Source organism: Plecotus auritus (assembly GCF_963455305.1).
Source record: "Plecotus auritus genome assembly, chromosome: 5".
Classification (NCBI taxonomy): Eukaryota; Metazoa; Chordata; class Mammalia; order Chiroptera; family Vespertilionidae; genus Plecotus; species Plecotus auritus.
In genome coordinates this window covers 131913805-131940742 of record NC_137776.1, presented here as the reverse complement: position 1 = coordinate 131940742, position 26938 = coordinate 131913805, and the positions used below count along the sequence as shown (strand labels likewise).

At 38.3% G+C, this 26938-nt stretch overlaps 1 protein-coding gene across 28 annotated transcripts in view; it reads right to left on the bottom strand.

The window, feature by feature from the left end:
• Window positions 1-26938, bottom strand: part of PTPRD (protein tyrosine phosphatase receptor type D) — a 2215209-nt gene that overhangs the window by 655840 nt on the left and 1532431 nt on the right. For all 28 annotated transcript variants that reach the window (XM_080668837.1, XM_080668841.1, XM_080668865.1 and 25 more), the window contains one exon: window positions 15806-15855. The gene's annotated coding sequence lies outside the window, so the exon portion shown is untranslated. The remainder of the gene's footprint in view (window positions 1-15805; window positions 15856-26938) is intronic.

The window sequence follows — 26938 nt, the reverse complement described above, 5'->3', positions numbered from 1 at the left end:
CCCGCTGCACCTGCTGACTGAGCGGAGAGATTGGGGTCAGCACCAGCAGCAGGTGTGAGTGGAGGCTGCTGCCCAAATCCCCCCTCAGGAGCTCGGGGAGGTAGAGAAGCCCGCAGGGGCGATCAGAGCCAGCAGCCACCACTCACACCCGCTGATGGTGCTGAGTGATCGGGGCTGGCACCTGGGCGCTGGCAGCGGGTGCAAGTGTGGCTGGTGTCAGCAGCAGGTACAAGCGCTGGGTGGGACCACAGTGCATGGGAGCAAAGAATTTTCAGTAACCACCAGAGGCTCACTCCACTGACAGCAACCAGCGCCCCACCTTGGTCTGGTGCCCCCGCTCACCTGCTCCACCATCCTGCCGCAGCCAACACCCACCATGTTCCACACTCTGCCACCTGCTGCTGATGCCCGCCATGTTCTGCACGTGCCCCCTGGTGGTCAGCGCACGTCATAATGACTGGTTGTTCAGTTGTTCCGCTGTTCAGTCTATTTGCATATTAGCCTTTTATTATATAGGATTCATTTTATATCATATTCTACTGCATCTTGTCCCAGCAGTTTGATCTGGAATTGCCTTAAAGTGACTATCTCACTTTAGTAAGCCAGTGTGGTTATGGGTTCTAGCTACCGCTTTTCCCCTATTCTTCTATGAGCAACTGATATGAACAGCTGGCTTAGGGCCCTCTGAACTCTCTGGGCAGTCTGTCTCTTCCACTTAGGTCTGTTCTACTGTAACCTAAAGCTTTCCTCTGCTGGCCTCAACTATTAAAATACACCTATTTGTAGTTTAGCCTCTAACATACCAAGATGTAATAAAAGACTAAAAATATATATTGTTCGTTGATATAAATATATTTTGACTATGGTTTGGGGAAGTAAACACTTTAAGGGAAGTTATCTAAGGTATGACTGGTCCCATGGTGGTGACTGTCAACTGGACCCAAGTGTTCATTTGAGTGCTCTGGTCTAAAGTCAACTAAAGAGTCATCTACTCAACCCTAGTGTGGGTTCTTTTTAGTGATGCATGGTAAGATGTGGACAACAGGCAGAGCTTGGCTTTTATGTCTCCAATTAAACAGGTTGGTTGTCTAATTGCTCTTTTCAACTGAAATTCCTTAACTCGGTTTCCTTAACTAGCACGTGTTTTGGAATGGGTCTTCAATAGCTAGTAAAAGACTGTTGTCTTACCACAATTACTAATGATTTATCTCTATAAGAAAAATCACAATCTCTAAATGCCTAATCACATTATAACATGTAGGCACAAAACAATAAATCAACAATAAACTTCCAGGCTATTTTGTAACCTTTCAAATAAGCTATCCACTTCCTGGCCTTAGGGCTACTGTACCCTTAAACAGACCCCCCTCCAGAATGGTACCATCATGCCGTCAATCATTTGCTGCATTGCAAAGACACATGCTGGGTATACATGCACTTCTATTTCCCCTTTAGAGAAATCTTGTGTTCTTCTGGATTCTGACCCTTTATACACCATAGTTTTTTTCTTTAATAGAATTTAAGGTCAACCAAAAGTTTCCAAATTATATGTTTTGTCATTTAATATTATTCTTATCTGTGTGATTTGTGATTAGGAAATGTCCAAGTTACTGTAGTCCATTTTACAATTTAAGAGTATGCTACAAAAGCTTTGAAATATCTCCAGGCTCTACATGAAATACTTTAAATAAATTATATAAAATAAAAATCTTATTTCCTCATCTACCTATTACATTTAAACTATCTCAATATGAGTCTTGTTGGGGCTATATAACCATGACAATTTTAAATCACCTTTCTGTTCTAAACACTCTGGAATTCTAAACTTTTGGCACATAACTCTCTGTGGCTGTTCTCTTACTTGGCTCTTGTTGGATAAGATGATCGAGATCCGGAATGACTGCATCCCATTTAATTCTTCCCAAATGTTTCCCTTCCTGACATTCTTTAGTCATATGGATCACTCCCATTTTTGAAAGGTGAAAAAGTGCTAGGGAGAAAAGAAATTTATGTTTGGATGATATAACCACATTGCAAATTAGGAGACAGAAGGTGAAACTGCCCATGTACAAGAGGTAGGGTTGAAAATAAAACCTCCCCTGAAACCCATAAAACTCATCTCTTGGTAGAGCAAAAAGAGAAGAACAGGCTAATGAAATTACTCTCTCTAAGTGCACTGACTGAGCCATATCTCAGATTCAAAACACGTGTGCATGTAAGACAAAAGAATATGGACTTATTTTTAATGCATGTTTTGTTCAATTGAATAGGGCATAAGGAAGCCAAAAAATGAGCTCATTTTCAGTGCCATTTGCATTATCTGCCAGGTGTTAAACTCGTTAGAGACCATAGCACATTTGCTGGAATCATCCATTCCTTCATTAGACACACTCTTTGTACCCTCCAGTACATATATTTTGGGTGGATATCCAGGAGGAAAGATCCAAATAGTTTTGTCATGGCTACAGTCTGTTTCCATTTATTAAAATAGGAGCAAGTTCAACTAACTAGGGGACTTTAATAATAAGCCAACTAAGAATATGTGTTGACCACTTTCTATCTTCTCAGTTCATTACCAAACATTTTAAACAATACAGAAGAAATGGAAAACTTGCTGTGAATCCCAATTTCCTCTCTATAAAGTGAAGATTAAAAATGGCAACTACTTTGCTTGGCTGTTGTGAATCCATGAAATAGCATTTGTATATGAAAGTAGCTTGTGAATGGCACCTGATAGGTGCCTAATGATTAACATCATTTATTGAAATAATAAATTTGTAATTCTCATAAGTTAAGATCATGCCTAAAATAATGGATGAACAAAAGAAGGAGGTGTAAAATTAATCTGTATCCTGAGTGAGCCACCCAACATTATAGATCATTTCAAAAGGTGACAGCAGTTACACTCCCCCGATCGTTTTTGGTAAAAAGTCATCTATAAAGAGCTAAGTATAAGAAGGACCAATAGACAATTTCTGCTCTTTCAGCTATAGAGGATGATGGGATTGCTCCCAAGGGTGCATTTTAATAAAGTTCACTTTATTATTCTTTAATACATTTTAGCAAGCTTCACTGGCAATAACCATGACTTTCTTAAGTGAGAGACACTTTTTCTTCTTAAAGGAGTAAATCAGACTTATCATAATTGGGTATGTCTGGCAGACAAATTCATACCTCTAATTGTTCAGTGGCTGAGCTAAGATTCTAGATCAGTTAACTAGCTTCAATAAGCTGAAGTCCTCGCTGTAGAAAAATAAAACTATTCATTCAATGATTATCTGGGGAATATAGGGCTCTGAAATTTCCTTTACCAGAGAACTTTTTGGGACTTCTATGTGAATAACCTGGACTTTTTATCCTCCTCATAAATTAAATAATTTTTAATCTCCATCAATGAGCTATAAGATGGCTGCTGTCTGGTTTAAGAATGAAGCATTGTGCAACTAATTCAACCAAGACTTCTTTCACTTTCCTGTCTGAAACACATGAATTTAGCTGTCAAAAGAAAGAATGGAGGTGCATCCAACTGACATTGTAATATGATTTTCAACATTAATGTCTGAATCTATCATTCTAGGTCCTTCTCCAATAGAAAGGCTATGAGAGTAAATAAAATTATGCATAATTTATAAATTTGAATCCTCCTCCTCCTTCTCCTCTCTTCTTCCTGTCCTTATATTTCTTGTTCTTCTCAAAAATGAACAAAACATATGATTTTAAAGAGAAATTCTATGTTTGGAAATAGACAAAGCAAGAGTCATCCATCCTCTTGGTATTTATGAATTCAATTTTAAAGGCTAGTGCTATTCTGAAGAGTCACTGATCCCCAGAGTTCTTTCTCTGTAAGTGGCTTCTTCTTGTTAAAATGGAGATTGAAACTCTAAATTTGCAATTCCCATTAGGTTTCAATTACCATATTTATTCACATAATCTACCTGCTATTTCTACCCTGAAATTGGGAAAAGATATTATATAAGCATCTGCCTACTGGTCTTATCATTAATTTTAGGGAGCAATACTTATATTTTAATTCCATTTTCCTGATATTTAAAGAAAAAAGTTTTGTACTTTATCATAGTAAGGAGTCAATGGTACAATTAATTAAGTCTTTTAATGACCCTATAGACTTTTTTAATATGAATTTTCTTTTCTTTAGCAAAATAGTCCTATTTAATAAGGCAGTATTTGTATATAAGAAAAAAGGGAGGGAATTAAATTTTTGAAAGATTGGTTGGTGATATTTACATTTAGCACCAAAAGGTAAATGGACAAGAAAATCTAACTGCGTTCTCTTCCTCTGCCCTGGCCTACAGCAAGCTGAGACAAAAGAAGCTGACTACTTGTAACATTTAATGATTTATCTATTTGTAGCAAGAAAAGTCAGTTTATCTAATGGTAAACTCTTCTGACTTCATTGTTATTTTAAAGCATAAGCTTAAGAGAGCATGTGTTCCCACCCACAAGCATTAAGGAAAAATAAATAAAAAGATAAACGAATTTTTAGTTCAAACTGTGGGTAAGGTTGGAATTAGAGGTATACATAGAAATATAAGGTAATGTGTCTTAGGAAAATATTGAAATTTAAGTCCAATAGATATTTTCAGCTCTAACCTTCCATCCTCAACCACTTGATTTTGTTTTACTCACCAAGCTGTTTTGTTTTAACTGTCAGCTCCTAAGATAGCTCAGGCTGGAGGAGGAACAGAGATAGTATAATCTCCATCATCCTCCATCATCCTCCAAATAAAATCTAAGAGAAAAGAATGTGTACATAATAAAAATGTATCTTCCTTTGAACAAGTCCTGACTAATTTTAAAAACTTACTTTATGTGTCTGGCCTTATCTTATTTCTAAAAAAGTTCCAATAGACCTAACACAAGCCTATCAATATTTCTTTCTAAACATTCAGAAATGGCTACACACTTTCCATGAACTCTCAGAGACATCCATGCTTTACTCTCCTACTCTAATCTGGACCTGTTGCTTTAGATGTCAACATATAACTATTTTATTGGGGCTTCCTTTCACCTCCTTCCTGTGTTTGGCCTGTTAATTTGAACTTTGTTTTGTTTTATGTCATTTATTGCTAAGTGTTGCTTAAGCATGTCCTTCAGTTGTTTCTTATGATAGGCAGTAATTCTTAAAGTATTTTGCCTGTCTGAAATTATTTTTATTACAGCCTCACACTTTATTAATAGTTTGAATAGATATAGAATTTTAAGTGGAAATCCTTTTCTCTCTAGAAGTCTGAAAGTTTCTTGTCTTTTAACTTCCAAGTTTTCAATGTTGTGTTGAGAACTACAATGCCATTTTTATCCCCATTCCTCAGTATGTGACCTGTGATCACCACTGCCCTCTCCGCTGCCTTTATTCCACTCCATGGATTTAAAATCTTTAACTTGTTTTTTTCTATAATGTTCCCATGATATGCATCACAGTAGGTCTTTTTTTTTTTTTTTAAGAAATATGTTTCGGTCCATTTGAGAGAGAGAGGAAGGGAGAGGGAGAGAGAAGGAGAAAGAGGAAGGGAGGGAGGGAGGGAGGGAGGGAGGGAGGGAGAGAGGGAGAGAGAGAGAGAGAGAGAGAGAGAGAGAGAGAGAGAGAGAGAGAGAGAGAGAGAGATCAGCTGCCTCTTGCACACCTTCACTGAGGACCAAGCCTGCAACCCGGGCATATGCCCTGATCCAGAATCGAACTGGTGTCCTCTTGGTGCATGAGATAATGGTCAACCAACTGAGCCACACCAGCCAGGGCAACACAGTAGGTCTTTTTAAAAATCCATTTGTTAAACAGTCATTGGATCCTTTCAATCTGAAGAATCATGTCCTTCAGCTCTAGGAAAGATTTCTTTTGTTATATCTTTGCTATTTTCATTCTTTAGATTTTATATGGGCTCCCTTTTTGGGGGTCATTTTAATCAGGTATTGGATATCTTGAATTAATTTCCTCTTTAAAACAATATTTTCTTATCAACCATCACTTTTTCTTTTTGATAATTTTTCCAGGACATTTTCTCAACTATGTCTTTTACCTCTCCTTTTGTATTTTTGTCTAACTACTATAATATTTTAAATATCCAGGTTCCTTTCATTTTTATCTAGTTGTTATTTTTATGATTTGTATCTTTGTTTTGTTATCTTTTATGGTGAAATTGCTCCTCATCTTTCTGGTTATCCTTGACTATCTGAGCAGTGCCACAAAAAGCCCCTATGGGTAGTTATGTGTCAGTAGGTATGTGGTTGGAGGCTTTATGACAAAGTGATGGGTAATGAGATCATTTTACTTCAGAGTAATAACCTCTATATAGTTTTATGTGGATGTTTTTTCAAGGACCATTATGTGTTTCCAAAGAATATTCCATTTTCATCCTTGTTCTGATACACTAGGAGTTGGGGGTTGGTGTCTAGGGAGGATATTTGAGCTTCTTTTTTCATGATTTCTGACTAGTGCCTCATCCCCAGTCTTCTTTGTTTTGATATCCTTGATTTGAATTCAGTGTCTCTAAAGTTTTATACCACTGGACTCTGGTGGAAAATGGGGAGAGGTGGCCCCTAGCTATATGGGAAGGGAATTAATGATCTAAGCATATTCTAGAGAATATGAAACCTAAAAAATTATCCATCATCTTCATTTTCAGTGTTAAGCACTCTCCTTTATGCCCATCCACTTGACAAGTTCAAATCCTAAAGTGTTCTAGGTTTTTCAGATTGGCGGGAGTGAATTAATACATGCCACAATTATTTAAGCTACTGGCACATAGGTGATTAGAAAATACATCAGTGAAATCTAGAAAACTACCAAAGTTAGAGATAAGACCAGATAGTGATATAATCTCTCTGATTTCGAACTGGAAAAAAAAATATACAATTCCTATAAATTGACTCAATTGTTTACTCACTTGCTTATTTAGACCATTCTGATTGTAATAAGAATTAATAGGCCCTGGCCAGGTAGCTCAGTTGGTTAAATAATTGTCCCAATACACCAAGGTTGTGGGTTTGATCCCTAATCAAGGCATTATACAATAATCAACCAATGACTGCATAAATAAGTGGAACAACAAATTGATATTTCTCTCTCCTTTCCTCTCTCTCAAATCAATAAATAATATTAAAAATAATTATTAAGTTGACACCTTGTGCTTGATAAAGTGTCAATAAATTCTTTCAGCTACATTGAAAAACATTATTACAGACCTCTCAAGTTTTGTGTGTGGTTTAATTCATTTGTTCATAAATATTAACTTTAAGTCTATTATAGATAGTCCACTGGCAATACAAAGAAAAACTAGATGAGTTACCTACCTTCAAATTCTTCTCCAGAATTTGGAAAGTATAGACATATAAACATGTTATTAAAATAGAGCATGATAAAGGCTATTAGAGCATTATAAGGGTTATTTAGAGTACCATGGGGCTAACTGAAGGAGACACATATACAAGTGATGGTACCATAAGAGAAGCCAACCTTTGGAGAAGAAATATGATAAATTCAGTGGTACTAAAACACAGGACGTGTGAAAGTGGGAGTAGGATAGAGAGATAAGGCTAGAAATAGATGAAAGATTCCATTCATGAAAAACATTAAATTCCTTGTAAAAAGCTTGTGCCCAAGCAGGGATGAGACGCACAAAAATCTGCATTTTAGAATTATTATTCAGGCAGTATAAAAATTGTAGATAGAATTCAAGTCTTTGTTCCATAGAAACAAGTCTTATCCAGTCAAATAAAGGGAACCAATCATATTAACACAGATGATCCCTTTTATAGAAAAAACTAAAGAGACAGTATTTCCTGGTAAGCCATTGCACTATTACTGACCTCTGGCTGATATTTCTTATTCAAAGTTATGGAAATTAGGGCTAATTAAAATCACTTAAAAATGGAAAACAACATCAATTAAAAATCAAGAATTTTTAAAAATCTGCTTGAGGAAAACCCTGCCTGTCTGTGAATAATCATTTTATTAAACCCTCTTCAACCCTTTTTAAGTGTTCCCAACTGACATGGTCCCAACTGACACACACACACATTGGATTGTCACATGATCACTGTTACATGTGAGGAGGGTTAGTAGTGGGCTGAAAATGTCATGTGTTCATTACATGACAGACAAATAGGATGTCCCCAACAAGACAATATGGATAAAACATTTCAGTGGTTTTTGTTTATTGTTTTGGTGTGGAAAAAATCTCCCTTGAATTAGGGTTCATATACAGTATGCTCATAACTCAGATTGCCCTAGTTATAAATTACTGTAAAGTGTGTATCCTGGTTACCTTGGAGATTACTGCTCTTAAGTAGAAAGTGGCAATTATGGTCTGCAGGGGCACTCAGAAATCGTATCTGTTTTTGAATCCCAGGAAGACATGCAGGTGGGAGTTTTTTAGGGATCACCAGCTGTGGCTGTTCCAGTGCTACATGGTCTCACATGTCCCAATACACTGTTCCCTCAAGGAATAACTTATAATTTGTCTATTATTTTCACATCCTGGAAGACTTGTAAGCCTGGAGCTTTTGGTTTAAATATTATAGAATTAAGTGCTGATGTGAGAAAACAGGCCTATGGATAAATAGATGGTAAAATGGTATTAACTGCAACATATAATTACATAGTATATGATCACCTCTGTGGTTGTTTCAGGCCAAATAAAAGCAGGCAAATGAGATGTGCATCAAGAACAAACTGTGTTACTCAAAGCCTCGAAACTCAAGAGTGCACTCAGCACGGAAAGAGGTCCACACGCTATTCTTTGTCAGAATCGCTAAGAATGCATTCCTGTGTCCTGAGATTCAGCCTCTTATAATGGGAAATGCTATAAATATGGTGTTTTCACAAATCTAGTGTAGTGACAACTCAACAGCTATTTTACATTTTCTTTAGTAAGGCCAAACTAATATGTTTTTTTTCCTCTAATGTGATTTTAAATTCTCCTTCCAAGTTGGGGTTTCAGGACTACCCCTGATATTGTTTTGTATGACGATACCTATTTGGCAGATGACTTTAAAGTGGTCCTCAGGCTCCCCTCCTCCTGATGGCTTTATTCTTGTATAACATGTCCCCTTGAGTTTGGACAGGACCTGTGACATGCTTCTAACAATAGTATTTGGCAAAGGTGATAGGATTTCACTCCCCTGGTTATGCTATGTTATATAAGACTTTATCTTGCTATCAGACTGGTGCCAAAGGCTCTATTTCTTCCTTGCTGGCTTTAAAAAAGTATGGTATCATGTTATGAGAGGCTTACAGAGAGGGCCATGAGGCAATGAACTTCAGACAGCTTCTAGGAGCAGAGAGAAGAATCCAGCCAAAAGGCAATAAGAAGCTGGATCCCTTGCTCTTAACCAGGCATCCTCAAACTATGGCTCGCGGGCCACATGCGGCCCGCTGAGGACATTTATCCGGCCCGCCGGGTGCCGCTGCCTGTCCTGCTTAGCAGCCGACTCGTCCCGGGCCCGCAGTGCACATAGGAATTTGTTCATAGTTGTTGTTTTTTTAAGTATAGTCCGACCCTCCAACGGTCTGAGGGACAGTGAACCGGCCCCCTGTTTAAAAAGTTTGAGGACCCCTGCTTAACAGTCACAAGGAAATGAATTCTACCAACAACCTTAGTGATGGGAGTGGGTCCGTTACCACGGGAGCCTCCAGAAGAAAACCAAGCCCTGGCGGACATACTGACTGCATCCTTGCAGAAGATCCAGGTAAGGCGTGCCTCTGCCCATCCATAGAGACTGTGAGCGAATACATTTCTGTTGTTTTAGCCGCTGAGTTTGTGGCAATTTGTTACACGGCACAGAAGACTGATACACTTGCCCAGTACATACAGAGTGAGTACCATGGGCCAAGTGTCATTCACAGTATTTGAGATGGCTACTCAGGGCAGTTAGGGAAGGTGGTTTCTAATATTCATGGCTAAACACATCAAACAAGGCAAGATGCCTTCCTTTCACACAGAGCTATGGGTAAACCAGTTACAATGTCAAGTGATTATCCTACTTTAAGCTGGTATTAGGACAAAGCATATTTACACAATATTGAAATTTTTGTTAAGCTCCATCCATTAAAGTGTGGTATCATATGTACACGTGTTTGTCGTTCTGCCATCCAGAATATGGAATCACCATTATCTGCATGTGAGGGTTTTCTTTGCCATTACGTCCTATAACATCAGGTAGAAGAGGAAAACTTCACAAAATTTTACAAAAGTCAGCAATGCTAAAAGAAAATCTGTGACTTGCTTTTGCTATGCTCACCTTCTCTGTGTGGTTCCAATTTTAGTATATGTGCTGCTGAAGGTGCAGTGTGATTTGTCTTTGCACTCACTGTCCACTGTCCTATATTGCCAAACATCTGCTGTGTCAAATATCTATTAGACAGTGGGTCACTCTCTTAGCGAAAGTTTTCAGCAAAGTGTTTTGACTGCCTGATTTCTTGAATGAAACAAACACAACAAATCACACTAACAGAGGCAGAAAGAATGGGAGTTAATGTTCCCTAAGTACCAGCTGTGGCACCTGGCACCTAACACCTACCTTCAACCCAGCCGAATACAGCACATCTCTGGAAACCTGGAAGGTGCAAGCTGAGCGCTTGGCCATAAGATCCCAGTTTACCTGCATCAGTGCAATGGCCCTAACCACTGTGGGCTCATCCAAGATCCTCCTTTGACTCTTTGGACCTAAGCAAGATGAGCAAATGTCTATCCCTACTTCAGACCCACTCCCAAGAACTCACTCTCAGAAACTGTGGTTGGAATTGAGCCCCTCACAGAGATAGGAAAGAAAACCTTCTCTAGAAAGGAAAATTGGATCCAACATTTATCATCTCATATCAAGTCTGGCAATGATGACTATATGTATTATTGTATAAATTAATTAATCTTCCATTAATCTTTTAAAAAGGAGGAATTCAGATAGTGCATATGCTAATTTAAAAAAACCCTCAATGCATTGATATTTGAAAACTCCAGTCAGTTCTGTTTGCTTGGTTGTTTTTAATTTCTGAGGCTTTAGAGACTTCCCGTCAAAATAACAAAAGAGTGGCTAAACCCTGATGTCTTATGGCGGAGGAAAAGGGACTTGTAATACTTTCAACAATAAAGTATTTTTTTAAATTTACTTGTATAGCAACTTCCAGAGAGTAAAAACATAATCACTGTTTGTGAAAAAATAAATTAGAATTTAAAAAAAAAACAACTCTGATGTCTTATGAAGAGTTTCTGCAGCAATAATTAATATATGGGGCCACTGACACTTGAATTAATCTTGGAAACCACTGTCAAGGTGATGGGGACAATATATGTACCATGGGGATAACCCATAGTACTGCACATCACTGTTGTGTTCTATCATTGATATTGATGCTAGCAAAGAAGCAACCACTCAAAGACAGAACTAACAATAAGAGTCTTCAAAGACGGAAGGACCCTTTCTCACTTCTACGTTTGGTAATTGTCCATGCTTACTAGTAACCGATAATGTTTTTTTTCCTGCCCTAAAGGGTACAAGCAACAAGCCTTCTTTTCTTCTCTTCCCTGCTACATTGTAGGCAGCATTGGAACCAGTTAACTCACTACCCTGTAATAGCCCATTTGAATACTAACATTTTTTTCCAAATGCAAATATGTAGAAAGAGAGTTTAGAAAATCCAAGTAATAATATTGCATGGTTAGAAATATATGGGCACTGCAGACAGGACCAACTACCCTGAGCAGATTCCTGAAAATGACATCAAAATTCAGGGACTATCCTGGTGTAAAGGCACTGGGAGGTGTCCACCATGGTTTTTTCCTAGTGATAGTGATGGGGCCAAACTAATTCAATCTTCCTTTCCTTCACAAAAGGGCATGGCATGCACTCTAGTGGTCTGAAGGTGTCAATGTAGAAGCCAGGTTTTCTAGGTAACATGAGTCCTTTTTAGGTGCATCTGGTAGTTTAACCAGGCAAACAATGAGATTGCACTCAGTGTCTCCTGACCCTTGAACTCTTCTTGGCTGCTGCACTTTTGCCCTCTGGGTGCCGTCTGATCCTCATAATAAGCACTTGTAGATAGTGAACATTTTTCTATAGCAAGTAAATTATAAGCTCTCCATAAGATTCACAGGGGAACAATAATTCTCTTTGGAAATATAGAGGTAGCCATGCAAAATAAACAACTGTTTGGTTCATTGCTATTACCTCATTTCTTTCTGGAAGCATTTATTTGAGTTTCATGAGTGAAGTTGATATTGTAAATAAAACTTTCCCATGATCCCAAGATAACACTAAGTTTTCACAATCTATGCCAATGTGCTTATGGTGCACAATTTAGATTCCTTCTTTTGTGTGAGACTCCAAATATTTCTCAATAAGAACATCCTGTTTCTAATCATGCCCTGAAAAATACCATCCAGTAGCTTACCTTTTCCCTCTGAACTTTTCTATGCTTTAAATCTAGCCTCAAAAAAGTATAAAGGATACCTATATGACTAGTTAGAGTGAATAAGATCATAATCAACTCAAAAGAAAGCATTATACTTGTCCAGAAATGCCTTACCAGGAATACTCCAAAGAGGAAATAAGTGTGTTTATCTATGGTGATAACAATACAGCTGCCTAGCAATCAAGTTAACTTTACTGTCATCTTTATCAAGCAGTATGTTTAGAGTGGAGACAATTTGAGGAAAGAGAAACCTATACCGTGGTATCAGCACAATGAAAGCATATTTCTAAAACACAGTCAGCCTCTTGTTTATGAAGTAAGATGACGACTATTTAAAACGCAGTGTTTGATAGGCATAGATTATTTACCATTCAAAATGTCATAACACATTTAAGGCTCCATCATTTAAACTTTTCTCCAAAATCACTTTTTCAACATTACTTATTTTAAAAAACATATAAATATTTTATTGAAAGGGGGAAGAGACCTTGTTATAATCTGTGTATACATATGTGTAAGTTTGTTTGTATGCATGTGTATGTTTGTAGGAGGTGAAAGAAAATTACTATTTTTTAAATTTTGTTCAATAGTCTATTTAGGATAAATTGTCTAAAGGAACAGGTTTACTTTAATAAAGTTAATTACAAACAATTATTTTTTTAATTAAATAATTAACCAAACATGTAGGAACCTCATTTTTATTTTTCCTAACAGCTTTTTTTTTTTTCTTATAGAAATTCAAGAGGCTGGTGTCTCTAAAGAAACGTTCAATGTGCATTTGGATATAATAATTATCCTCTTCCCTGACTTCAGCACGTATACTCAGATGAACCACAGATTTCACATCAACAGTAGAAAAGCAGGAGCATACAGAAAAGAGGATCTTTGGGTTTTGTTAAGGAGGAGAAGAATTCCAACAAGCAGAGAGAAATATAGGACCTGGGACTTGTCTGATTTCTTTATCATAGAAATGCAGATGAACTGAATTTTAAAGGCACATGCAAGAGGACTTGAGGCTGACTCTGCTGTCAACTGACCAAGCAGGAAAGAGTTGTATGTATTTTTTGAGTGCTTACTTATGCCTCCCCATAGAGTTTGTCCAAGGCACCACACTGAGTTAGTGCAACTGTCTTACTACTTACCTTTCAGCTGTTCTCACCCACCCTGGGAACTAGCAATCAGTTTTGCTCCCCCTTCTCTTCTCCATCAAATATTTTGTCTACACCAATGTGGATAAAATCACTGTGATAATATTTCTAGAAATATCTGTATGAAAATATTGTATCTCACTAAGGAAGGTAGCAGGATGCTTTGTGATATATATGAGCTGTGGAAAGAGTGCTGGGTCCTAATTCCAGCTCCTCTCCTTTTCTAGCAGGTGATCCCAGTCATGCTGCTCATCTTCCTGAGAATTCACACGGAAATAGGGGCAATCAGATATTCTTTACATGATTGATTTAAAAATTATATTTAAAAAGTATACATAAAACCACCCAGTCCAGGGCTATTGAAATAGAGGAGAGGGCCTGAGCTTTATCCCATTAGATTCTAATGTAAGGCATCAGAAGGCAGGGGGAGATTTTCATGAGGCTGAAGGACTTTTCCTGAACTCCAAACATAGGGCCATGAAGGTGATGACAAAAGCTTTTAAAATGGTAAGTTGATTTACCCTCAAAATACATTTTTAAATTATAAAGTTGAATTCCAAATACAAACACCTGCAACAATCCTTGCAAATTCACTTGTGTGGCTCATGGGATTTCAGACAGAAAGCTCTAGGGCGGGGGATGCCCTAGCTGGTTTGGTTCAGTGGATAGAGCATCAGCCTGTGGACTGAAAGGTCCCAGGTTCGATTTTGGTCAAGGGCACATGCCTGGGTTGTGGGCTCGACCCCCAGTAGGGGGCGTGCAGGAGGCAGCTGATCAATGGTTCTTTCTCATCATTGATGTTTCTATCTCTCTTTCCCTCTCCCTTCCTCTCTGAAATCAATAAAGTATATATTTAAAAAGTTACATTAAAAAAAAAGAAAGAAAGCTCTAGGGAGCTAGATCCCAAGTCTCACCAGTTATGTCATTTACTAATGCAAGTTCCAAACACTTTCAGAATGATAACTTGTTCAAATGCCATAGCAATCCTGTGCATAGGTAGTATTTGCCTCCTTTGAAAATGAAACCATTGAGGTCCAGGGTGATTAGGTTGGATCTTAAGGGTGGTGTTGGGATTTCACCCAGTATTTTGGATTCAGAGTGAAGGGACACTCCCTACTCTCCCACCATTGAACTCTGCTCTATAGTTATGAAAAATAATAGATGGTGGACTATTTGTGATAGCCTTTTTAATGGTGGACCATAAATTACCAAAATATTTTCCCCAAGATATGTCAGTTGTTGAGAGGAAAAAAACCTTTTTGTGATGATAAATGATCAACTCATAATAGTCACCAGAAAAGCAATGAACAACAGCAACAACCATAAACATAAAGCACAGTTTCCAAGTTATGCTACAAATGAATTTTTACTTATTCATATTTTTATGCTAATAAAAGGAAAGTTATCTTGCTGAACATTGTCATTTATTTTTTGGGATAGAAAAAATGTCAGTTTTCTTTCTTAATTCATTAACTGATGGCTCCCCCCTCATCGACCCAACCCATCTCATTCCAGTATTGGGGTGGATCTGACATTGCCCAAACTCTCAGGTGCGGAGTCATGGCTCTACATGAGGTAGGTTTGGGGAATTAAAATCAACCACTCACTGACTTATTCTACTGAGGTAAGAATAAGACTACTATAGCAATATATGTTTTGTAAAAAAAAAAAAAATAACTTGTAAAAGTTTATGCTATGCATTATGCTAAGCGAAATAAGCCAGTCAGAGAAAGATAAATATCACATGATCTCACTCATTTATGGAAGATAATGAACAACATAAAGTGATGAACAAAAAAAGATCCAGAGACAGAGAAGCATCCATCGATCAGACCGTCAAACCTCAGAGGGAAGGTAGGGGAGGGTGGGGGTAAAGGGGAGAGATCAACCAAAGGACTTGTATGTATGCATATAAGCCTAACCAATGGACATAGACACCAGGGGGGTGAGGTATGAGTGGGGGGGGGGGCAATGGGGGGATAAGGACACATAGGTAATACCTTAATCAATAAAGAAAAAAAATTTAAAAAAAGTTATGCTATGGATTCATAATCACTCTTGACCATAAAAACATACTCATTTCTTTGAGCTTGAAATTTTACTCCATCTATAATGTCTCTACGTCTATCTACCATGGCTACAACCTATAGTACTAAAAAAATACTATTAAGTAACAAAACAAAGAAAATTTTAAAGATTAACAACAACAAAAACTTAAGCATGCTTTAAATCCTACCTGTTCTTTAGATCCCACACGTCTTTGTTCTTTGTTCACCACACGTCTCCCTAAATGAAGAAATGTGACAATAGTTAAAGAGTTGTAAAAATGATGCTATTAAAATACTGCTCATTTAGGTGATGCATGTTTATATTCCTCAGCTATGGAAAATGTCAAATTCCAAAGAGAAGTGAAATTAATTGTATTTTGGCATTTCCCTTCATGATGATTATTGTAAAAAGCAACTTAAAATGTTTCTTAAATCAAAAGAAGCAAAAACATGCTATAATTATTCTGGGAAGAAAAATGACAGTTCAGAATATTAATTCAATATTCTTCATAATCAGAAGTATTTATACTCTGAAATAAGTTATATATAATCAAATATTAAATTTAAAAAATCCTGTTGGAAAAGTCTTTGAACAATTCTTAGAGTATGATATATTCCTTGCATTGTAAGGCATTTCTTACATTGTTAAGATTTAGTTCTTTGGTAAACACACACAGAGCCCACTCAATTGCTTTAACTAACATCACTGTGTCTCTAGCAAAATACAATCTCTGAAACCATGATGATAATGTTAAAAAATAGAGAGATAAATCTGAATTTCAAAACTGAATGGAGGCAAAGGCTTATTAAGATTTTCATTAAAAACAGAAGTGTAATATTAATATATTTTTATTAAAGTAAAAAAGATACAAGTTCACGAAAGTGTTACAGTGTTTCAGGAGTTTCACAAGCCATTCCAAAAACTGGACAACCATGCTGGCATTTTCCCAATGATTTGCATTAAATTTGCTCACCTGTTTTTGTTTTCTTTTTTCTTTTTGGAAGAGTGAAACTAAAGAAATCAATTTAGACTCCCTGTGAGTAGTTTAAGGAAGGGGAAGTATTAATACACTTCCATAAATTTCTGGAAAATGCCACCTGATTTTAAGTGACATAAAGCAGATCTGTAGTTATCTGTAGACATAGGTAGGGAAGTGAGGAGGGAGGTATCAAAAAACCATAATACATTTTTTGAGTTGATGGATATATTTGTTATCTTGATTGTGGTGATGGCTTTACAGGTATGCACATATGTCAAAACTCATCAAGTTGTGTGCATTAACATGCACAGCATATGTCAACTACACCTTAAAGCTCCAAAAAGAAGAAATGGAAGCATGTGAGATATATACTTATTGGAGGGCGTAAAATCAATGGTGAACACATTGGAAAAGAAATGGAAGTTGTTATTGTAATTTTTGTTTTAAAAAAATTATCTGGAATGTTGTGTGAAGGCCATTTGCGGCGAAGGTGCTTGGAAGTGGAGATGAAATTCTCTAAGGAGGCTTGGACTACCATATGGGCAGTGGAGGTAAAGGATGCTGGGTTGATTCAGGACAGAGTTAGTAGGAACAAAGAAAAGGCTTGCTGGGGCACTGCCTATGAAGGTAGGACACAGTAAGGAATCAAGGGTGATGGCAGGTTTTTGGTTTGAGCAACTGGATGTACAGTGCTGCCATTTCCTGAGATGATGAAGAAAGGAAACACTAAAATTCAAGGGGAATAAGAAGAGTTACACTTTGACAAATTATTTGTGAAATGCCTGTGAGACAGCCAAATGACAATGTTAAGTTGATAAAGGTTTCTAAAACTAAGAGGAAAAGTTTGAGCTCCAAAAACACTTTTGCGTATGACCTGAATGTAGATTAAAGTGGGAGGCTTTCACGAAGTGGAGGCAAATGCCATTTCATGGGAAAACAAACAGGAACCCAGGGTCGAGATGCTAGAGGGCTTATCTGCTTAGATAACTACTTACCTACTCCCTCCCCCAAATAACCAGAATGAGGGTGAAAAAAAGTTTTGTGACAAGAAGTGAATTATTTCTTATGCTCCTTAGAGGCTACTTTCTAAAATTTATGTTTTAAATTCTACAATCTGTATAGGAAACAAAACTATAATATTTTAGTAAATTTACCTACTCTGCCCCCAGTTTAATCTTGACATCATCCTTAAAAGCTCTTAAGTGTTTATTTATATAATACATGTTTATAATTTTATAATCACCTCACCTAATGTACAACTCCTAAATAATCTTGATATATATTTTGTTTCAAGCATACTTTTTAAAAAATGCTTTTTAAAAATTATATATGTTTATTGATTTCAGAGAGGAAGGGAGAGGGAGAGAGAGATAGAAACATCAATGATGACAGAGAATCATTGATTGGCTGCCTCCTGCATGCCCCCTACTGGGGATGGAGCCTGCAACCTGGGCATGTGCCCTTGATCAGAATTGAACCCAGGACGCTTCAGTTCACAGGCCCACGCTCTATCCACTGAGCAAAACCAGTGAGGGCTGTTTCATACATTCTTTTTAAATTCATTTAGAAGTGAAGAATAGAGCTGTGCTAAAATTTGAAAAAAAGAAATCAAAATAATTTGCAGAACCTGACAACACGTACATGGAATGTGGGAAAATCTGTGATATGATTTGCTGAAAGTAGCTGGAAATTCTGTACTGTGATGATCTGTAATCAACAGCTCTTACATCCTCATTGTGATCAATCATAGAAACAGAGCAAACAACTTTGAAGTTATAATGTATGATTACAGAAGGAGAATAAAACATAGAAATTTCATGGCTGGTATGAATGGTGTTCTTCAAAGGAAAGCTTAGGTTGAGAAGAATACATAGTAAAGCCAGTTTTGTTAGTTTGCATTCACTTTGAGCCTACCCCAGATGTTGGGGAGTTATGTAACCTTGCTAGATTTTTGTTTGTTCATCTGTAAAATGGAAATGATACAAAGAACTTCCAAGGGTTTGGATGAGAATAAATGGGATAAAATACACAAAAATGCTTTGTACAGTGCAGAGTACTAGAGACTGCAATATAATAATAATAATGAGACAACATATTTAATGATGGTACCTGATAGTCAGTGATTTTAATTTGTGTTCTATATTTCATTTCATTTAGAATTTTCCAAGTCATTAATAAGGCCTGGGAAGAAATAATGTCAACTTTTCAGATGTTGATGAAAATAATAAATGAAAGAAACATGGAATTTTTAAAACTTTGTATACTTTGCTGACTGTGAATTTTGGTATACACAATAAAAATGAAGGGTATACTACCTTGCTTGGACTGAAACACAGTTCTTAATACAGTTCTTCCATCTCTCCCATTCCTGTCTTTATATTTGCTTTTCTAATTTTTTAATTTACTTTTTCCCCCTCTGCACCCTGTGATATTGCTCATTTATTTATCTACTTATGATAAAGATTAAATCATTAATCATAATTTTGTAACTTTATATTTTCCTTTTTATAAAAATAACTAGAGGCCCAGTGCATGAAATTCGTGCACGGGGCGGGGGGCGGGGGGCGGGGGGGTCCCTCAGCCCAGCCTGCAACCTCTCCAATCTGGGACATCCCTCTCACAATCCAGGACTGCTGGCTCCCAACCTCCCAACCGCTTGCCTGCCTGCCTGCCTGATTGCCCCTAACCACTTCTGCCTGCCAGCCTGATCACCCCCTAACCACTCCCCTGCCAGCCTGATTGATGCCTAACTGCTCCCCTGCCAGCCTGATAGCCCCTAACTGCCCTCCCCTGCTGGCCTGGTCACCCCAACTGCCCTCCCCTGCTGGCCTGGTCACCCCTAACTTCCCTCCCTTGCAGGCCTGGTTGCCCCCAACTGGCCTCCCCTGCAGCCTGGTCCCCTCCAACTGCCCTCCCCTTCAGGCCTGGTATCCCTCAATTGCCCTCCCCTGAAGGCCTGATCCCCCTCAACTGCCCTCCCCTACAGGCCTGGTCGCCCCCAACTACCCTCCCCTGCAGGCCCAGTCACCCCTAACTGCCCTCCCTTGCAGGCCTGGTCCCTCCCAACTTCCCTCCCCTGCTGGCCTGACCACCCACAACTGCCCTCCCCTGTTGGCCATCTTGTGGCGGCCATCTTGTGTCCACATGGGGGTAGCCATCTTGTGTGTTGGAGTGATGGTCAATTTGCATATTAGGCTTTTAGTATATAGGATTCAATATTTACTGTTTTTTCCCTTTGTATAATTTTATTGGGGTGACACTGGTTAACAAAATTATACAGGTTTCAGGTGCACAATTTTACAACACATCATCTGTACACTCCATGTCAAGTCACTGTGCATCAACATTTATCCTTCCTATACCATCTTCTACCTCCCGCCATGTACCTATCTCCCGGCAATCACTTCAATATTCACTGTTGAAAATTTTCACAATATACTAAAAAAAAAAAAGTCATCCAAAATCTTATTACCAAGAGATAACTGCTATTGACTTTTTTTGCTATGTAGTCACATAGTCTCTTTTCTATGAACTAATATATTTTACAAGTTCAGTAATAGCAGCATGAATATTTTAATTTTCCATGAATATTTAAAAATGATATAAGTTGTTTTCTACAACATTTTTAGGTACTGCATAGTTATTTTAAATTTTAATTTTATAGATGAAATATGATTTGTAAGACCCATCATAAAGGTAGTTGTCAGTTATTTTTTTCTTGTATAAGCAGCTCTGTGATAAACATTCTTAAGGCTATATTTTTGCATGAATCATCCTATTTCCTTAGGATGAATTTCTGGACTCAGTCAAGCCTGCATTTCAAATTATAAAAATTATAATAGCTATTGCCAAATTGTACTCCAAAAGGTTATAAAATTCAACATTCCTATAAGCTATATATGAGAGTGTCTTCTTCCTCACACTGTAGCTAATAGTAGATATTGTCATTTTTCAATTTTTACATTTTTGTCAGTTGGATCTTTTATAGTTTTAGTATATATTTTGTTGGTTACCAGTTGGGCTGAAAAGTGTTTTATGATTTTTTTTTAAATTTGTGTTAGTTTCTGAAATTATCATGTATTTTGTATAGCTATCTATTAGATCTCATGTCTTTGGTATAACCACTTGTAATAACTTGTTATATCTTCAGTATATCAACTATAAAAATAGAGATTTGATTATGAAGACCAGTGATGACTTTAACATTTCCAGGATTAACATATGCCAAGATTCATCCTAAAACCCAAGAGAAAGTTAAATAGCTTTCTTAGTTTATTGAGATGCAAAAGTGATTACAAGTAGATGAATGAATTTAAGTTCAGTTTTATGCTTCTTTTTTTTATTACTCCATTTTCATTCAAATTTGAATCAATGTTGCATTCAGTTTATTATGCAGTCTCACAAAATTTCTGGATTATTTACATCAATATATTTTTATTCACTATTATGTCTGTTATGTTTATTTCTCTTTCTCTTGAAATTGTATGAACATGATTTTCCTTTATTACCCCAAAAGAATGAACTGGTGTAAGTAATTTTTTCCTTACATATTACCCTATATTGGAGGGCTTACTGGTGTAGCCAAAGTTAAGGAAGAATCACCCTGCAGTACCATCATGGTGTAAGGTTTTCCTGTGTCAGCCAGGGCCCTAATGCTTTGCCCTGGTGTTGGCGTCATTACATAGAATGTAACTTCTTCGAGACCAGCAGCTAATCACAAATGTAATATAAAGGGAATTCATGAGCACATGTATACTTCTCTAGACTTTGATTTAGGTATAGTTATTCCATAATAAAAACTAAAGAAAATTAGGAACTCGTGTATCTTCAAAGAGTGTAATCTAGCTGATGTTCATGTATAGTTAGCAAATAAGTGTGCCATAACAATAATGAGTATTAAAATAAAATATTTAACATTAATTACTATAGTGCTTTATAGTTTCTTCACTATCTCATGTGACCCTTATCTATCAATAAGGAAGATATGGTATTGGGATAAAAGATTAGAATTGTAGACATATTTACTTGCAACGTGATCTTGGACAAGTTAACTAATCTCTGAAAAACGCCAGCCTCTTTCTTGGTAAAAAGAAAATAATACTTATCTTTCAGAGCTGCTGTGAGTTTTGAAAATTACAGTGGATTTTATTTTATTTATTTATTGTCATTTTTTAAATGTTTTTAGTGATTTAAGAGAGAGGAAGGGAGAGAGACACCAACCTCAATCGGGCCTAAATGGGCAGTTGGACATCCCTCGAGGGGTCCCAGATTGGAGAGGGTGTAGGCTGGGCTGAGGGACACACACCCCCCGTGCACGAATTTCATGCACTGGGCCTCTAGTATATATATATAGTTGGCATCCCCCCAAAATGTATACATACACTTTGAATAATTATAAAGACAGTATTTATTAAAACACATTTCATTTTTAAAATTGAGCTATTAGCTGTTAAAATGTGTTTACATTTTTTGGGACACCCTGTGTGTATATGTATGTGTATATATATATATATATATATATATATATATATATATATGAAACAACTTGCAAATGCATGATATGTCATGCATTTGCAAGTTAGGCTTCATCCATTTGACAATAGATGTTACAGAGAAAACAAATCCTTACAAATGCATATGCACACTATATAAATGCTGTAATTTTGTTTAAAGTTATCCAGATGTTCAAAAATTTTTAATTGAGTTTGAGTAGAATTTTTTTTCTGAAGTTCTCTTGTAAATATTATAAGTTTTGGTCTGATCAGCAGGAAGATAGTAATATAATTTTAAGAGTTGATGTGTGGCTTTCAACCAAATTAGTTTCCTTAGTGCCAGTCATTATACTGTATATTTATGTCTTGAAATCTTCAAGCTTCAAAAGCTCTCAATAAATTCCAAATACATCTGAAAAGTCCTATCACATTTCATGAAGGTGATATGGGTTGTAAACAGAGAATGAATAGGCCTGAAGGGAGAATAAGGTGTTTAGTGACAGCAGAGTTTGAGTGCCTCTAGATTTTTTTTCTTTTTTTCAAATTTTATGTAAAATCTGTTTTTTAATACCTATCCTTTTATAATATGTTAAACTAACCATTATTTGGCCTGCTCACATCCTTCCAGACGTCCTTCCGGATGAAGCCGTGGTGGTGTGGGCCAAGGCAGAGGCAACCACCGCCACAGCAGGGACGAGCCCCTTGCACAAATTTCGTGCATCGGGCCTCTGGTAGTAACATAAACAAATCCCCTATAATGAAGGAGCTATAAACCATATTCAGCTCTTAAACCTCCATACCAGGACGCATTACTTTAATTGGTAATTCTTTGTGGGAAATTTTATCATCAACTCCTTCTGCATGTAAACATATAATCCACCGTTGCATCTATCATTCTCTGAAAAAAGCTTTTGCTTACATCTTTAAACATATCCACTAACCAAGTGTACAAAACTCCCCTATCTTAAATTCATGTTGGAGATCCCTTATCAAATCACTTTTTCCAACATAGTCTTTTATTAAATCTTCTAAATTTGTTTCTGAGAATTCCTCAATACTGATAAGATAGACAATATTTGTTGGAGATCACTGAATTATATCTTCCATAGTATTATTATACTCACTATATTTCAGATATCAATATTCGTATCACTTCATATACAAATAAATCCCAGAGCTAAAATTATACTAGTTTCACTTGATTTTCCATTTAGTGTGTGTTATTCTTCTATTTCTCATATTTCATTTATTCTTCTAAAACAAGAATAAGAAAAGCAATCTTTATGAAAACCTACAAAGCTAACTTTCTCATGGAATTAGTGGTAGAATAGTATGGTATTATAGCCAATTGATAAATAATATAAGATTGTTGCTTAGTAAAGTCTATATGTACACTTTTATTATAATTCCATGCAATCATCACTCCATCTACAAATATTTACTGAGTATTCTCTATGAAAGGCACTCTGCTAAGTATTATGAGGGACAAAGAGAAGTACCAGCCCTCAAGATATTGACAATCTGGACAGCCAGCAGTTCTCATGCATTTACAAAAAGTAACATACAGGGCATGCCAGCTGCATAGTGTAGCTAATACCCCTCATGAGATGAAATCATAGTCTCATGGTGGTTAGGGAAATCCACCCAGGAGGGTTAAAACTTAAGCTTGGAGCCAAAACCGGTTTGGCTCAGTGGATAGAGCGTCAGCCTGCGGACTGAAAGGTCCCAGGTTCGATTCCGGTCAAGGGCATGTAACTTGGTTGCGGGCACATCCCCAGTGGGAGGTGTGCAAGAGGCAGCTGATCGATGTTTCTCTCTCATCGATGTTTCTGACTATCTATCCCTCTTCCTTCCTCTCTGTAAAAAATCAATAAAATAAATATTTAAAAAAAAAAAAAGAAAATTAAAAAAAAAAACACAAAAAAACTTAAGCTTGGAGAGCCTTGAGATATTATAAGTTTCCAATTATGTTGAGAAAAAAAAAACACTGAAGGATGTAAGGGTAAGAATGTGAGCAAAGAATGGAAATGGGAGTCACAGGGTATATTTTAGAGCTGTCTGATCCAATATGGTAGCATTAACCACATATGGCTTTTGAGCAATTCAACTGTGGCTAATCTGAACTAGATGCATGATTTCAAAGACTCAGTATGAAGGGCCATGGCGTCCTGAGTGTCACCCCACTCAGCCCGGGGAGGCTCCTGTCCTGGAGAGAATGCGGCCACCACGTTGGTTTTGCATCTTTAAGATGCTCAGCGCCCTCCAGCTTCTCCACCAACTCTCAGAAGAGGCCCACGCCCTCGAGAGCCACACCTTCGCGGTGGAAACAGAAGCCCTGAGTGAGATGCTGTTCTGCTGGCGGAGCAGCTGCACCAGTTGCTGGCGATGGCCTGGCTGCGCTGGTCCAGCTGCTGCAGCCTAGAGCTACCATGGTGGAGGCAGACACGGCCCTGAGAACCCTGAGAACTGGGGTAATGGCGGGCCTCAACCTTGCGTGCAGTCAGGACCTGAGAATCTGAGGGACTGTCTGGCAGTGACCCGCACTGGGAGTGACCCTGAGGCGTGAGGCCTTGGCCGGAGGGGCCTTGGAGGGCATTAGACGCTTCCTGTCCAGCCTGGAGCCAGAGGCTGGGATTGGATTCAGGGTTGAACAGGTAGCCAGCACCCACTGCTCTGAAGAAGTGGCTGTCCCACGCCTTCCTTACAGTCCCCACCGGCCAGAAGCACCAACAGTGAAATTAACTTGTACACACACACACACACACACACACACACACACACACACACAATTTTTAAAGCTCAGGACGCATTTCAAACTCCAGACTCCATGTCCAACACTGAGGCAAAGACCCCAACGCCTGTTCTGCAGACATTGGCCTTTCTGGGGGGCTCTGAGCAGAATTAAGCACTTGCCCGTGTTCTGGGAACTCAAGGGGTGCCCACTTGGGGTGCTCTATTGAAAAACGAGCCCTGGTTGTCACTTGACTGGCAGCGAGTAAAGGAGACAGGGATTCACATCCGAAGTACTGTCTCCAGAGAAGGAGGCTTCCCCGATGCTTATAAACGCCAATTGGTTAATTACACATTGATTTCACTTGCTCTATTACAGGGCTGGGTTCCTGACAGGCTCATCCTGTTTACCGCTGGCCTGCACAATACTGCACTACCTTTTAACATTTAGCAAGAGTAGCATTTAGTCAGCATGGCCGAGACCTTGAGACCCTTGTTCATCTAACACCAGGACAGAGAGATGGGCCTCAGGGGTGGGCAGGCTTCTTCACTAAGAAGGACGCAGCCTCTGGGGACATGCTTTCTGGGAAACCGGCTTCCTGGGAAACCTAGCAACAGGCCAGCCCTTCAGTCAGCCCTCCTCCCCGCACTCTCCTGAGGAATAGAGACCCCAGAGGGTGGCCAGTCAGCACAGGACATGCTCACACAGCCCTCTGACCTGAGCCCAGACCTCGGTCCAGACCTGGGTCCAGGCCTGGGCTGGCCCCCCCCGCCCTCACAAAGACCAGTCCCCACCCACTGGTCTCCTTTCTACTGGTTCTGGAGCAGGACTGTGAGGACCAGGAGCATGAGCATTATGCTAAGTGACATAAGCCAGTCAGAGAAAGACAAGGATCACATGATCTCACTCATGTGTGGAATCTAATGAACAAAATAAACTGATGAGCAAAATAGATCCAGAGACATAGCAGCACGGAACAGAGTGCAGATCTCGGAGGGAAGGCAGGAGAGGGTGGGTGGATGGGAAGAGATCAACCAAAGAACTTGTATGCGTATATGCATAACGCATGGACACAGACAATAGCAGGGGGGGCAGGGGCGGGCTAGAAGAGGTCAATGCGGGAAAAGGGGGGACATATGTAATACTTTCAACAAGAAAGATTTATAAAAAATATTCAGTCTGAAAAAAGTGAAATATCTCATTAATATTAATTATTAATCATTACATATTGAAATGACAATATTTTGGATATATTAGGTTAAATATACCAATGTTATTATTAAAATTAATTTCACCTATCACTTTATATTTTGTAATATGGCTACTAGAAAATTTAAACTTTATATATAACGTACATTGGTAACTTGCATTATATTTCTATCGGTCAGCTTCAAGTTACTGAGTACTTGTTAGAAGGCTGAGCTTATCCTATATTATAAAGAGGTAATATGCAAATTGACCATCATGCCATCACAAGATGGTAGCTCCCACAGCAGGGGCAGGCCCGGCGCTCCACATGCCTGCTGCCAGAGTCTCCTCAGCCCCCTGGGGTCCTTGGGTCCTCCTGCACCCCCCACTCACTAAGGCTCAGGTAACCAGGGCTGGCTGAGGCTTTCACTATGGGCAGTGGCAGCAGCAGAGGTGAGATGGGAGCATCACCTTCCCCTGATTGCCGGGTCGCCTCCCACCCCTGAGGGCTCACGGACTGTGAGAGGGGGGCAGGCCGGTCTGAGGGACGCCCCCCTCCAGTGCATGAATTTTCATGCACCAGGCCTCTAGTTAAACACACACACACATATATATATATATATATATATATATATATATATATATATATATATATATATATTTAAGCTCTTTTGTGTCTCTCTCTCTTTTTTTTAAATATATTTTATTGATTTGTTACAGAGAGGAAGGAAGAGGGATAGAGAGTTAGAAACATCGATGGGAGAGAAACATCGATCAGCTGCCTCTTGCACACCTCCTACTGGGGATGTGCCCGCAACCAAGGTACATGCCCTTGACCAGAATCGAACCTGGGTCCCTTCAGTCTGCAGGCCGACGCTCTATCCATTGAGCCAAACCGGTTAGGGCTAAACATATATTTTTAAGAAAAGT